General features: G+C 37.9%; 1 protein-coding gene across 1 annotated transcript in view; it reads right to left on the bottom strand.

Annotated features, from left to right (window-relative positions):
• Positions 1-12,805, bottom strand: part of CCDC178 (coiled-coil domain containing 178) — a 435,616-nt gene that overhangs the window by 322,596 nt on the left and 100,215 nt on the right. The window lies entirely within an intron of this gene.

Genomic DNA, 12,805 nt, shown 5'->3' with positions numbered 1-12,805 from the left:
ATAAACTGAGGATTCTGTAGACCTGGAAGCGGATGGCGCGGGTTAAAGGTCCTGCTACGCGGCGATTGAATTCCCAAGCCTGATCCTGCCTGAGGAAGAATCCTGGAAAGGGAGGAAGAGCAAAGGAAAGGAGTCGGGAATGGCCGTCTGTCAGCCTTCTTAAATTTGCTAAGATTTGTTTTCTGGCGTGACGTCACGTGTGCTTTAGAAGACCGTGTTCTGCTGCTGCTGGCTGTGGTGTTCCGTCTGTCTGGAAGATGGCGGCGTAGGAGGATGCTGGGCTCACCGCGCGTCCTGCTGATCACTTAGATTCCACCTACACCTGCCTAAATAACCCAGAAAACCGCCAGAGGATTAGCAGAACGGAGTCGCCGGAGCCAAGCGCAGACGAGAGGCCCACGGAAGAGGGTAGGAAGGGCAGCGAGGCGGTGCGCGCTCCACGGACTGGCGGGAGGGAGCCGGGGCGGAGGGGCGGCTCGCCTGCCAAGCAGAGCCACCGAGTCTGGCTTGCAAAAAACGGAGGGGCCTGACGGACTGTGTTCCGACAGCAAGCGCGACTTAGCGGCTGGGAGGTCATAAGTTAACAGCTCTGCTCAGAAAGCGGGAAGGCTGGAGGACAAAGGGAAGCAGAGCTGCTGAGCCCCCTGACGACATAGCTCAGTTTGGTGGGGAACAAAGGCGCTCGCCAGCGCCATCTCCCCCGCCCATCCCCTAGCCAAAATCCCAAAGAGAACCAGTTCCTGCCAGGGAACTTGCTCGCTCCGCGCAAACACCCAACCCTGTGCTTCTGCGGAGCCAAACCTCCGGCAGCGGATCTGGCTCCCTCCTGCTGCCACAGGGCCCCTCCTGAAGTGGATCACCTAAGGAGAAGCAAGCTAAGCCTGCCCCTCCTGCCCCTGTGCACCTTGCCTACCCACCCCAGCTAAGACGCCAGATCCCCAGCATCACAAGCCTGGCAGTGTGCAAGTAGCCCAGACAGGCCACCCCACCCCACAGTGAATCCCGCCCCTAGGAGAGGGGAAGAGAAGGCACGCACCAGTCTGACTGTGGCCCCAGCGGTGGGCTGGGGGCAGACATCAGGTCTGACTGCGGCTCCGCCCACCAGCTCCAGTTATACACCACAGCACAGGGGAAGTGCCCTGCAGGTCCTCACCACACCAGGGACTATCCAAAATGACCAAGCGGAAGACTTCCCCTCAGAAGAATCTCCAGGAAATAACAACAGCTAATGAGCTGATCAAAAAATATTTAAATAATATAACAGAAAGTGAATTTAGAATAATAGTCATAAAATTAATCGCTGGGCTTGAAAACAGTATAGCTGACAGCAGAGAATCTCTTGCTACAGAGATCAAGGGACTAAGGAACAGTCATGAGGAGCTGAAAAACGCTTTAAACGAAATGCATAACAAAATGGAAACCACCACGGCTCAGATTGAAGAGGCAGAGGAGAGAATAGGCGAACTAGAAGATAAAGTTATGGAAAAAGAGGAAGCTGAGAAAAAGAGAGATAAAAAAATCCAGGAGTATGAGGGGAAAATTAGAGAACTAAGTGATACACTAAAAAGAAATAATATACGCATCATTGGTATCCCAGAGGAGGAAGAGAGAGGGAAAGGTGCTGAAGGGGTACTTGAAGAAATAATAGCTGAGAACTTCCCTGAAGTGGGGAAGGAAAAAGGCATTGAAATCCAAGAGGCACAGAGAACTCCCTTCAGACGTAACTTGAATCGATCTTCTGCACTACATTTCATAGTGAAACTGGCAAAATACAAGGATAAAGAGAAAATTCTGAAAGCAGCAAGGGGTAAACGTGCCCTCACATATAAAGGGAGACCTATAAGACTCGTGACTGATCTCTCTTTTGAAACTTGGCAGGCCAGAAAGAATTGGCACGAGATTTTCAGTGTGCTAGACAGAAAAAATATGCAGCCGAGAATCCTTTATCCAGCAAGCCTGTCATTTAGAATAGAAGGAGAGATAAAGGTCTTCCCAAACAAACAAAAACTGAAGGAATTTGTCACCACTAAACCAGCCCTACAAGAGATCCTAAGGGGGACCCTGTGAGACAAAGTACCAGAGACATCACTACAAGCATAAAACATATAGACATCACAATGACTCTAAACCCATATCTTTCTATAATAACACTGAATGTAAATGGATTAAATGCGCCAACCAAAAGACATAGGGTATCAGAATGGATAAAAAAAACAAGACCCATCTATTTGCTGTCTACAAGAGACTCATTTTAGACCTGAGGACACCTTTAGATTGAGAGTGAGGGGATGGAGAACTATTTATCATGCTACTGGAAGCCAAAAGAAAGCTGGAGTAGCCATACTTATATCAGACAAACTAGACTTTAAATTAAAGGCTGTAACAAGAGATGAAGAAGGACATTATATAATAGTGACAGGGTCTATCCATCAGGAAGAGCTAACAATTATAAATGTCTATGCACCGAATACTGGAGCGCCCAAATATATAAAACAATTACTCATAAACATAAGCAACCTTATTGAGAAGAATGTGATAATTGCAGGGGACTTTAACACCCCACTTACAGAAATGGATAGATCATCTAGACACACGGTCAATAAAGAAACAAGGGCCCTGAATGAGACATTGGATCAGATGGACTTGACAGATATATTTAGACCTCTGCATCCCAAAGCAACAGAATATACTTTCTTCTCGAGTGCACATGGAACATTCTCCAAGATAGATCATATACTGGGTCACAAAACAGCCCTTCATAAGTTTACAAGAATTGAAATCATACCATGCATACTTTCAGACCACAATGCTATGAAGCTTGAAATCAACCACAGAAAAAAGTCTGGAAAACCTCCAAAAGCATGGAGGTTAAAGAACACCCTACTAACGAATGAGTGGGTCAACCAGGCAATTCGAGAAGAAATTAAAAAATATATGGAAACAAACGAAAATGAAAATACAACAATCCAAACGCTTTGGGACGCAGCGAAGGCAGTCCTGAGAGGAAAATACATTGCAATCCAGGCCTATCTCAAGAAACAAGAAAAATCCCAAATACAAAATCTAACAGCACACCTAAAGGAAATTGAAGCAGAACAGCAAAGGCAGCCTAAACCCAGCAGAAGAAGAGAAATAATAAAGATCAGAGCAGAAATAACAATATAGAATCTAAAAAAACTGTAGAGCAGATCAACTAAACCAAGAGTTGGTTTTTTGAAAAAATAAACAAAATTGACAAACCTCTAGCCAGGCTTCTCAAACAGAAAAGGGAGATGACCCAAATAGATAAAATCATGAATGAAAATGGAATTATTACAACCAATCCCTCAGAGATACAAACAATTATCAGGGAATACTATGAAAAATTATATGGCAACAAATTGGACAACCTGGAAGAAATGGACAAATTCCTGAACACCCACACTCTTCCAAAACTCAATCAGGAGGAAATAGAAAGCTTGAACAGACCCATAACCAGGAAGAAATTGAATCGATTATCAAAGATCTCCCAACAAATAAGAGTCCAGGACCAGATGGCTTCCCAGGGGAGTTCTACCAGACATTTAAAGCAGAGATAATACCTATCCTTCTCAAGCTATTCCAAGAAATAGAAAGGGAAGGAAAACTTCCAGACTCATTCTATGAAGCCAGTATTACTTTGATTCCTAAACCAGACAGAGACCCAGTAAAAAAAGAGAACTACAGGCCAATATCCCTGATGAATATGGATGCCAAAATTCTCAATAAGATACTAGCAAATCGAATTCAATGGCATATAAAAAGAATTATTCACCATGATCAAGTGGGTTCATTCCTGGGATGCAGGGCTGGTTCAACATTCGCAAATCAATCAACGTGATACATCACATTAACAAAAAAAAAAGAGAAAAACCATATGATCCTGTCAATGGATGCAGAAAAGGCCTTTGACAAAATCCAGCACCCTTTCTTAATAAAAACCCTTGAGACAGTCGGGATAGAAGGAACATACTTAAAGATCATAAAAGCCATTTATGAAAAGCCCACAGCTAACATCATCCTCAACGGGGAAAAACTGAGAGCTTTTTCCCCGAGATCAGGAACACGACAGGGATGCCCACTCTCACCGCTGTTGTTTAACATAGTGGTGGAAGTTCTAGCATCAGCAATAAGACAACAAAAGGAAATCAAAGGCACCCAAATTGGCAAAGATGAAGTCAAGCTTTGGCTTTTTGCAGATGACATGATATTATACATGGAAAAACCGACAGACTCCACCAAAAGTCTGCTAGAACTGATACATGAATTCAGCAGAGTCGCAGGATACAAAATCAATGTACAGAAATTAGTTGCATTCTTATACACTAACAATGAAGCAACAGAAAGACAAATAAAGAAACTGATCCCATTCACAATTGCACCAAGAAGCATAAAATACCTAGGAATAAATCTAACCAAAGATGTAAAGGATCTGTATGCTGAAAACTATAGAAAGCTGATGAAGGTAATTGAAGAAGATTTAAAGAAATGGAAAGACATTCCCTGCTCATGGATTGGAAGAATAAATATTGTCAAAATGTCAATACTACCCAAAGCTATCTACACATTCAATGCAATCCCAACCAAAATTGCACCAGCATTCTTCTCGAAACTAGAACAAGCAATCCTAAAATTCATATGGAACCACAAAAGGCCCCGAATAGCCAAAGTAATTTTGAAGAAGAAGACCAAAGCAGGAGGCATCACAATCCCAGACTTTAGCCTCTACTACAAAGCTGTCATCATCAAGACAGCATGGTATTGGCACCAAAACAGACACATAGACCAATGGAATAGAATAGAAACCCCAGAACTAGACCCACAAACGTATGGCCAACTCATCTTTGACAAAGCAGGAAAGAACATCCAATGGAAAAAAGACAGTCTCTTTAACAAATGGTGCTGGGATATTGGACAGCAACATGCAGAAGATTGAAACTAGACCACTTTCTCACACCATTCACAAAAATAAACTCAAAATGGATCAAGGACCTGAATGTGAGACAGGAAACCATCAAAACCCTAGAGGAGAAAGCAGGAAAAGACCTCTCTGACCTCAGCCGTAGCAATCTCTTACTCGACACATCCCCAAAGGCAAGGGAATTAAAAGCAAAAGTGAATTACTGGGACCTTATGAAGATAAAAAGCTTCTGCACAGTAAAGGAAACAACCAACAAAACTAAAAGGCAACCAACGGAATGGGAAAAGATATTTGCAAATGACATATCGGACAAAGGGCTAGTATCCAAAATCTATAAAGAGCTCATCAAACTCCACACCCGAAAAGCAAATAACCCAGTGAAGAAATGGGCAGAAAACATGAATAGACACTTCTCTAAAGAAGACATCCGGATGGCCAACAGGCACATGAGAAGATGTTCAGCGCCGCTCCTTATCAGGGAAATACAAATCAAAACCACACTCAGGTATCACCTCACGCCAGTCAGAGTGGCCAAAATGAACAAATCAGGAGACTATAGATGCTGGAGAGGATGTGGAGAAACGGGAACCCTCTTGCACTGTTGGTGGGAATGCAAATTGTGCAGCCGCTCTGGAAAGCAGTGTGGAGGTTCCTCAGAAAATTAAAAATAGACCTACCCTATGACCCAGCAATAGCACTGCTAGGAATTTATCCAAGGGATACAGGAGTACTGATGCATAGGGGCACTTGTACCCCAATGTTCATAGCAGCACTCTCGACAATAGCCAAATTATGGAAAGAGCCTAAATGTCCATCAACTGATGAATGGATAAAGAAATTGTGGTTTATATACACAATGGAATACTACGTGGCAATGAGAAAAAATGAAATATGGCCTTTTGTAGCAACGTGGATGGAACTGGAGAGTGTGATGCTAAGTGAAATAAGCCATACAGAGAAAGACAGATACCATATGGTTTCACTCTTATGTGGATCCTGAGAAACTTAACAGGAACCCATGGGGGAGGGGAAGGAAAAAAAAAAAAAAGAGGTTAGAGTGGGAGAGAGCCAAAGCATAAGAGACTGTTGAGAACTGAGAACAAACTAAGGGTTGATGGGGGGTGGGAGGGAGGAGAGGGTGGGTGATGGGTATTGAGGAGGGCACCTTTTGGGATGAGCACTGGGTGTTGTATGGAAACCAATTTGACAATAAATTTCACATATAAATAAAAAAAAAATTATAAACTAACCTAAAGAAGACATATATAGCCTGATAAGACCAATCATGTCATGATATAAAGCAACTGTCCATGACAAATAAAAGAATAATTTGAACAATTAAAAAATGTAAAAACATCAGTTATAGTTTCACTAATGTGCTTTATCAAACTTTCAAGAAAAAGTTATTTAAATCTATATTAATTCTTTAGATAGTAAGAAAGGAAGAAAGCTTCACAATTCATTTTTTAAAGCTAGCACAATCCTGATAAGAAAATCTATCAAATATGGCACAAATTAAGAACACTGGAATACAGACTAACTTATGAATATGGATGCAAAATCTTAAATAAAATACTTGCAAATCAAACTCAGCAGTAAATTAAAGGAACAATAAACCATAACCAAGCAGAGTCATCTCAAGAATTTAAAATAGGTTTAATATTAATATAATACATCATTTCAATAGGTCAACTGAGAAACTCTTTAAAATATTCACAGATTGCTCACAAAGCAATATCTATTCCTGGAAATAATTTTTATAACCTGAGTACGTTTTTTAAATCTTTAACATGATAATGAGCATATACTGAAATCAATACTTAGATAACATTAAGTACTTCTTTAAAATGAAAAATGAAATAGTCAATTTCATAGGTATTTAAAATATTGTATAAATATGCCACACACTAAAATATACACATAATAAGAGATTTGAGTCTTATGAAAAAATTAGCAATATATACTTTTACATATATTGTCACATGTTATACATATTATTATATTGAATATTCTACAATGAAACAATGTCAAAAAATCACATTGGAGTTTGGCCCTAGTACTTAACAGCTTTGTGTGCATGTGAAACTTTACTCTGCCTCTTTAGACTGGTTTCCCATTTGTAAACTGATAGTAATAATTATTGGCTTATCTATTTTTAAGAAATAAATTGCTTAATTCAAAAGATTTTAAGGTAAAAATATGAAATAGAACATATAATTTGCTGGATGTTTTCTGGTATTTGTATTTATACTATACAGTATATAGACCAATAAGGTAGTAATAAGTAATAAATTTCTACTAACAAAAGCAACATCCAAAAATGAAAACATAAGTGTATATACAAAAGAAATTCACTTATTTACAACCTTTATCTGCAAACTAATTTATAAAAAACATTTGTGTACCTGTGTTCAGTAAAACAGAAAATCACAGAGGACCTCTAAATCTGTAAAAGTCATTTTTTTATTATCTAATGAAATGACTGGATAAAATGAAATGTATATGGCTGTTTCTTTAATGACACAAAACACTAAGAGTTGCAGATAATGAAATTGTGTTCCAAAAAAATCTGAATTATGGGAGAAATAGACTTCAAAGAAAACATGAGAAAAGAATTTACAGAAAATCTGTACCTTTACATCTAAAAAGAATTCAATCTTGACAATATTTTTCAAAGTACTTAACCAATTTCAAGATGTTTTCTGGCTTACAAAAGCCCTTTTCGTAGAAATGAGAAGGGAAAATGTGTTTTCATAGACACAGTGACAACACAAATTAGAGAAAAGTGTATGATAATTAGGTAGAGACTAAATTGGAAGCATGATATGCCTTGAAATTTTAAAAAATCAGTTAGGTTGTATGTGCAATTAGGCAGCACAAATCTTTTACTTTTCTCTTGAACTAGAAGTTTCAATTGCATACCAAAAAATAATGCATGGAAGTGATGCACATCATTGCTTTTAATTGAGTGTTTAACATGCGCTCATTGAAAACCTAGCTTAAAGGTTTTTATAATGAGCAAAATGTAGGAAAAAAATTAATATATCTAAACTTCATCATGTTCTCATCTTCCCCAGAAAGTATGATAATCCCCAAATGATTTCTATAATTGAAATATATTACTAACTTTATAACATATGTTCATAATATCTTATCAAGAATAACATTTAGCTATGAAGGGCCACACTTGCCATTTTAAAGATGATCAAAGAAGTAAAAAAAACTGATTGTTTGCAGGCTTAGTGAATAAATTTTCCATTTTGAAAATATTTTATGAACAGTGATATTCTTAAAGATGACAAATTTCAGCATGATTAGAAAACTGAGGTCATAGCTACTTGACAATACTATTTAATGTTTTAAAATTTTTTATTGGTTGTGCTATACTTCTATGATGCTTATAGTAGTCCCTGGAAAGAAATTATATGTAAGAAAGTTACATTCTTACATGCATTATTTTAAAGCTCCGTGGATTATTTGAATGTATACACTATACACTCCATACCTCAAGAAGTTCTTTCTAGGCTCACAAGGTGAAGTGTTTGTTTCTTTCTCCCCATTTATTCTTCCTTCATTCCTTCCTTCCCTTCTTCCTTCCTCTGATCCTCCCTCTTTTCCCTCTTTCCTTCCCTCTTTCTTCTCTTTCATTTATTCACTGGTTAACTTACTCATTGAAAAACCATGAAATGCCTTTTCTTGAATGCCTAATATATAGCATTTTTTGAGTACCTAATATTGGAGAGACACTGTACATGTTACACAGAGAAAACAGAAATCACAATGCATCTCCTATCCTTAAAAACCTTATAGTCTACAAAGAAGTAGACAGGTAATCACCGATCAATAGTGTTGTAAGTACTGGTATGGAGGTAAATATAGAGTGAGTGCAATTAGAATTCAAAGCAGATAGAAGAAAGTGAAGAGACTGTTTGGCCAAGGATTTTCCCCCTCCCAAGCTGAAGTATAAAACGAGAGGACTCAGCCAGGCAATGGTAGGACTGAGAGACTGAGCGAGTTGAATGCTGACTTTATAATCAGAAGGAACTGTATTTATGAGAAGATAGAAGAAAGAAAGCACCTGGCATATTCTGTCCTCCTGAGTTTTTCCAGGGAGCTAGAGAACAGAGTTAGAGGGAAAGGGTAGCTAGAGAGAAGCTCCAGAGACAAACAAGGGCAAACTGAAGACATACTTGTTTTACCATCTGTCTAGGATCAGTTTCTTCCAATTCACTGATCCCATGTTATCCCTTCTGGCACTTTGGCCCAGTGTTTTTGCCTATTTCTGGATTCTTCTACATTGCCTATGTAGTGGTGTAAATTGTACCCATACTAATTCAGGCGCACATCCCCTACACTGCATGAATGAGAACGAAATAAAGACATCTTCAGGGAAACAAAATTTTGAAAATACCAAATCTAGCTCACTAAAAAAGCCAGTAAAACATACACTTTAGTAACAAGAAAAAATAATGCAATTAGGAATGTCTGATAAATGAGAGCTGTGTGTGAAATGTTACCCTGGGAAAAAAATAAAATGAAACATTTATTGTGCAAATTAATAAAACTATCTTAATACAGGGATTATTAAGTAAGACAGACATAACATGCTTGAAAATAAACTATACATCAAGAAATGTCATAAGGTCCTCAAACTGCTCAGGAAGAAGTTAATTAAAGATGTTCATTACGCATCATAATCAGTAAGTGAAGTATGTGTTTCAAAAATTCTAACAATTTATAGGTTAAAATGTAAACATAAAATATATCAAAAGCAAAACTCAATTCTAAACATTCTAGATTTAGTGTCATCTAACCACCTGGCTACAAATTATAGAAAACAAAAATGACAGAAAAACAGAAAAATAAGAAATTTATTACTATATTGAAATATTTTAATATAGCTTTCAGTAAATAAATATTTTCAGTCAGAAAATAAATCAGAAATGGGGCACCTGGGTAGCTCAGTCAGTTAAGCGTCTGACTTCGGCTCAGGTCACGATCTCATGGTCTGTGAGTTTGACCCCGTGTCGGGCTCTGTGCTGACCGCTCAAAGCTTGGAGCCTGCCTCAGATTCTGTGTCTCCTCTCTCTGCCCCTTCCCCACTCACACTCTGTTTCTGTCTCTCAATAATAAATAAACATAAAACAATTTTTGAAAATCAGAAATATAAAAGATTTGAATAACAGAATTATCACAGTTTACAAAATGAACCTATTTAGAACTGTATCCCACAGAGACAAGGTTTTCCCCAAAAAAAATACTTATGCAAATTACTCATGTAGTAGGACAAAAATTAAGCCTCCACAAATTTTAAGTACTACCTAACATACAGACTATAGAATTTAGAAACAAATCAGAATTACATTAAATATTTATTTTTTTTAATGTTTATTTATATTTGAGAGAGGACAAGAGTATGGGGTAGGGGGAATGACAGAGAGATGGAGACAGAATCTGAAGCAGGCTCCAGGCTCTGAGCTGTCAACACAGAGCCCTAATGCAGGGATTGAAGTCACAAACCGTGAGATCATAATCTGAGCCAGAGTCAGACGCTTAACTGACTGAGCCACGCAGATGCCCCTAAAACTGAATTTTTAAAAAATAACTTTAAAATTCAGTGGTGATATAAGGGTTAATTTGTCCAAGACTAATCTCAGGCTGATTTTCAGAGTTTGCCTTCTACAAAGTTCCAAGGAAACTGGTTAAGTTTCAATTTAGAAAAACTACCCAAATAAATGGACAGATAGATCATGTTTATGTTTAGGTATCCCCATCATAAAAATTTCATTTTTCCATTATATAATCTATAAACGAATATGATTCCAATCATAATTCCAATAAAACTTCTGAAGAAAATGAGTAAGATAACACTGAAATTTATATTATGGTGCAAAGGTCAAAACAGCCTAAAACCCATAAACCTAAGACTGATTCACCATAATGGATAATCAAAACCCATTATAGTAGTTTAGTATGTAGACATGAGGTATTGAGGTAAAGATGGTTAAGTACCAAACAAATTAAAAAGAGAATGGAAAAAGAGATCCACACAAATATGGAAGCCTCTCATATGACAGAGATGGCACTTTCTGAATATTAACACACAAATATAATAAATTATATTGCAGCAACCTGACTTCTATTTAAGAAAGAAAATGTAATTGGAAACTCAGTTTCATACCATACCCATATATGAATTTCATATTGATTATGCTTCAGATGTGGCAAGTGAAATGTGCATTCCTAAAATTCTAGATAGTTTATTACTTCCAAACTTATAAATAAGAGATAGGAGAAAAAATATCAGTTTTGAAGATTTTAAACATAATTTAATCTGAAAGCATCACATAAATGTGAAAAGCAAAATTTCAAAACACTTAGAATAAAATACCAGAGAATATTTTTTATTTCAAATTAGAAAAAATTCTTTTTTTAATTTTTTTTTTAAACTTTTTTTTTTTTTAACGTTTATTTATTTTTGGGACAGAGAGAGACAGAGCATGAACGGGGGAGGGGCAGAGAGAGAGGGAGACACAGAATCGGAAACAGGCTCCAGGCTCTGAGCCATCAGCCCAGAGCCTGACGCGGGGCTCGAACTCCCAGACCGCGAGATCGTGACCTGGCTGAAGTCGGACGCTTAACCGACTGCGCCACCCAGGCGCCCCAGAAAAAATTCTTAAATTCAGAAAAGCACAAAGGTCATAGGAAAATATTTATAACTTTCACTACATTAAAATTGAAGTTTCTATTCATCAGAAGATATCATAAAGAAAGGAAAGACTGGGGGCGCCTGGGTGGCGCAGTCAGTTAAGCGTCCGACTTCAGCCAGGTCACGATCTCGCGGTCCGGGAGTTCGAGCCCCGCGTCGGGCTCTGGGCTGATGGCTCAGAGCCTGGAGCCTGTTTCTGATTCTGTGTCTCCCTCTCTCTCTGCCCCTCCCCCATTCATACTCTGTCTCTCTCTGTCCCAAAAATAAAATAAACGTTGAAAAAAAAAATTTAAAAAAAAAAAAAAGAAAGGAAAGACTGGATAAAAATATTTTTAATATATATAACTTTAAAATATGTAATATCAATAATATACAACAAATTCTTATGAATCAGTCAAAATATAATCACTCAACAGATGAGGAAAAATCATAAGCAGCTTTTAACACAAAAAAGGAAATACAAATGATCTCCAAAAAGCCATTAAAACATGCCTAGTCTCACTCTTAATTATGGATTAATTTAAAAAGTTTAATGAGACACAATTAAAGAGTATATAGAAAGAAATACACTATAATAGAAATATATTATAATAGAAAGAGGCAATTAAAAAAAACATGTAGTTTTAACACTAAGTAGGAATGCCAACTGGTACAGAATGTGTATATTATTGCCTTGTACTATACTATTATATGTTTTACATTTCATCATTTTGCTTTACTACTATTTTCTTTTACTATAGTGAATGAGATGTAGAAGAACAGGAAGGCAGGCAAATGAGTCATAAGGGAGAGTCAGAGTAACACTATGTCTGAGAGGACTCAATCCCCCATTCCTGATTTAAAGATGAAGGGAACAGGATGCCTGTGTGGCTCAGTCAGTTGAGAGTATAATTCTTGATTTCAGCTCAGATCATAATCCCACAATTCGTGAGATCAAGCCCTGTGGTGGGCTCTGTGCTGACATTGAGGAAGCTGCTTGGGATTCTCTCTCTCTTCCTGTCTGCCCCTCCCCCACTCTGGCATGTGCATGTGCCTCTCTCTCTTTCAAAATAAATAAATAAACATTAAAAAAAAGATGAAGGCAAGCACCAGCCTGGGATGCAGGCAGCCTGATTTGTGATGAGCACTGGGTGCTGTAAGTAAGTGATAAATCACCT

Source organism: Herpailurus yagouaroundi, unplaced genomic scaffold (genome assembly GCF_014898765.1).
Source record: "Herpailurus yagouaroundi ecotype Mexico unplaced genomic scaffold, PumYag 142, whole genome shotgun sequence".
Taxonomy (NCBI): Eukaryota; Metazoa; Chordata; class Mammalia; order Carnivora; family Felidae; genus Herpailurus; species Herpailurus yagouaroundi.
The sequence above is the reverse complement of the archived record's forward strand: the minus strand, read 5'-3'. Positions and strand labels throughout refer to the sequence as shown.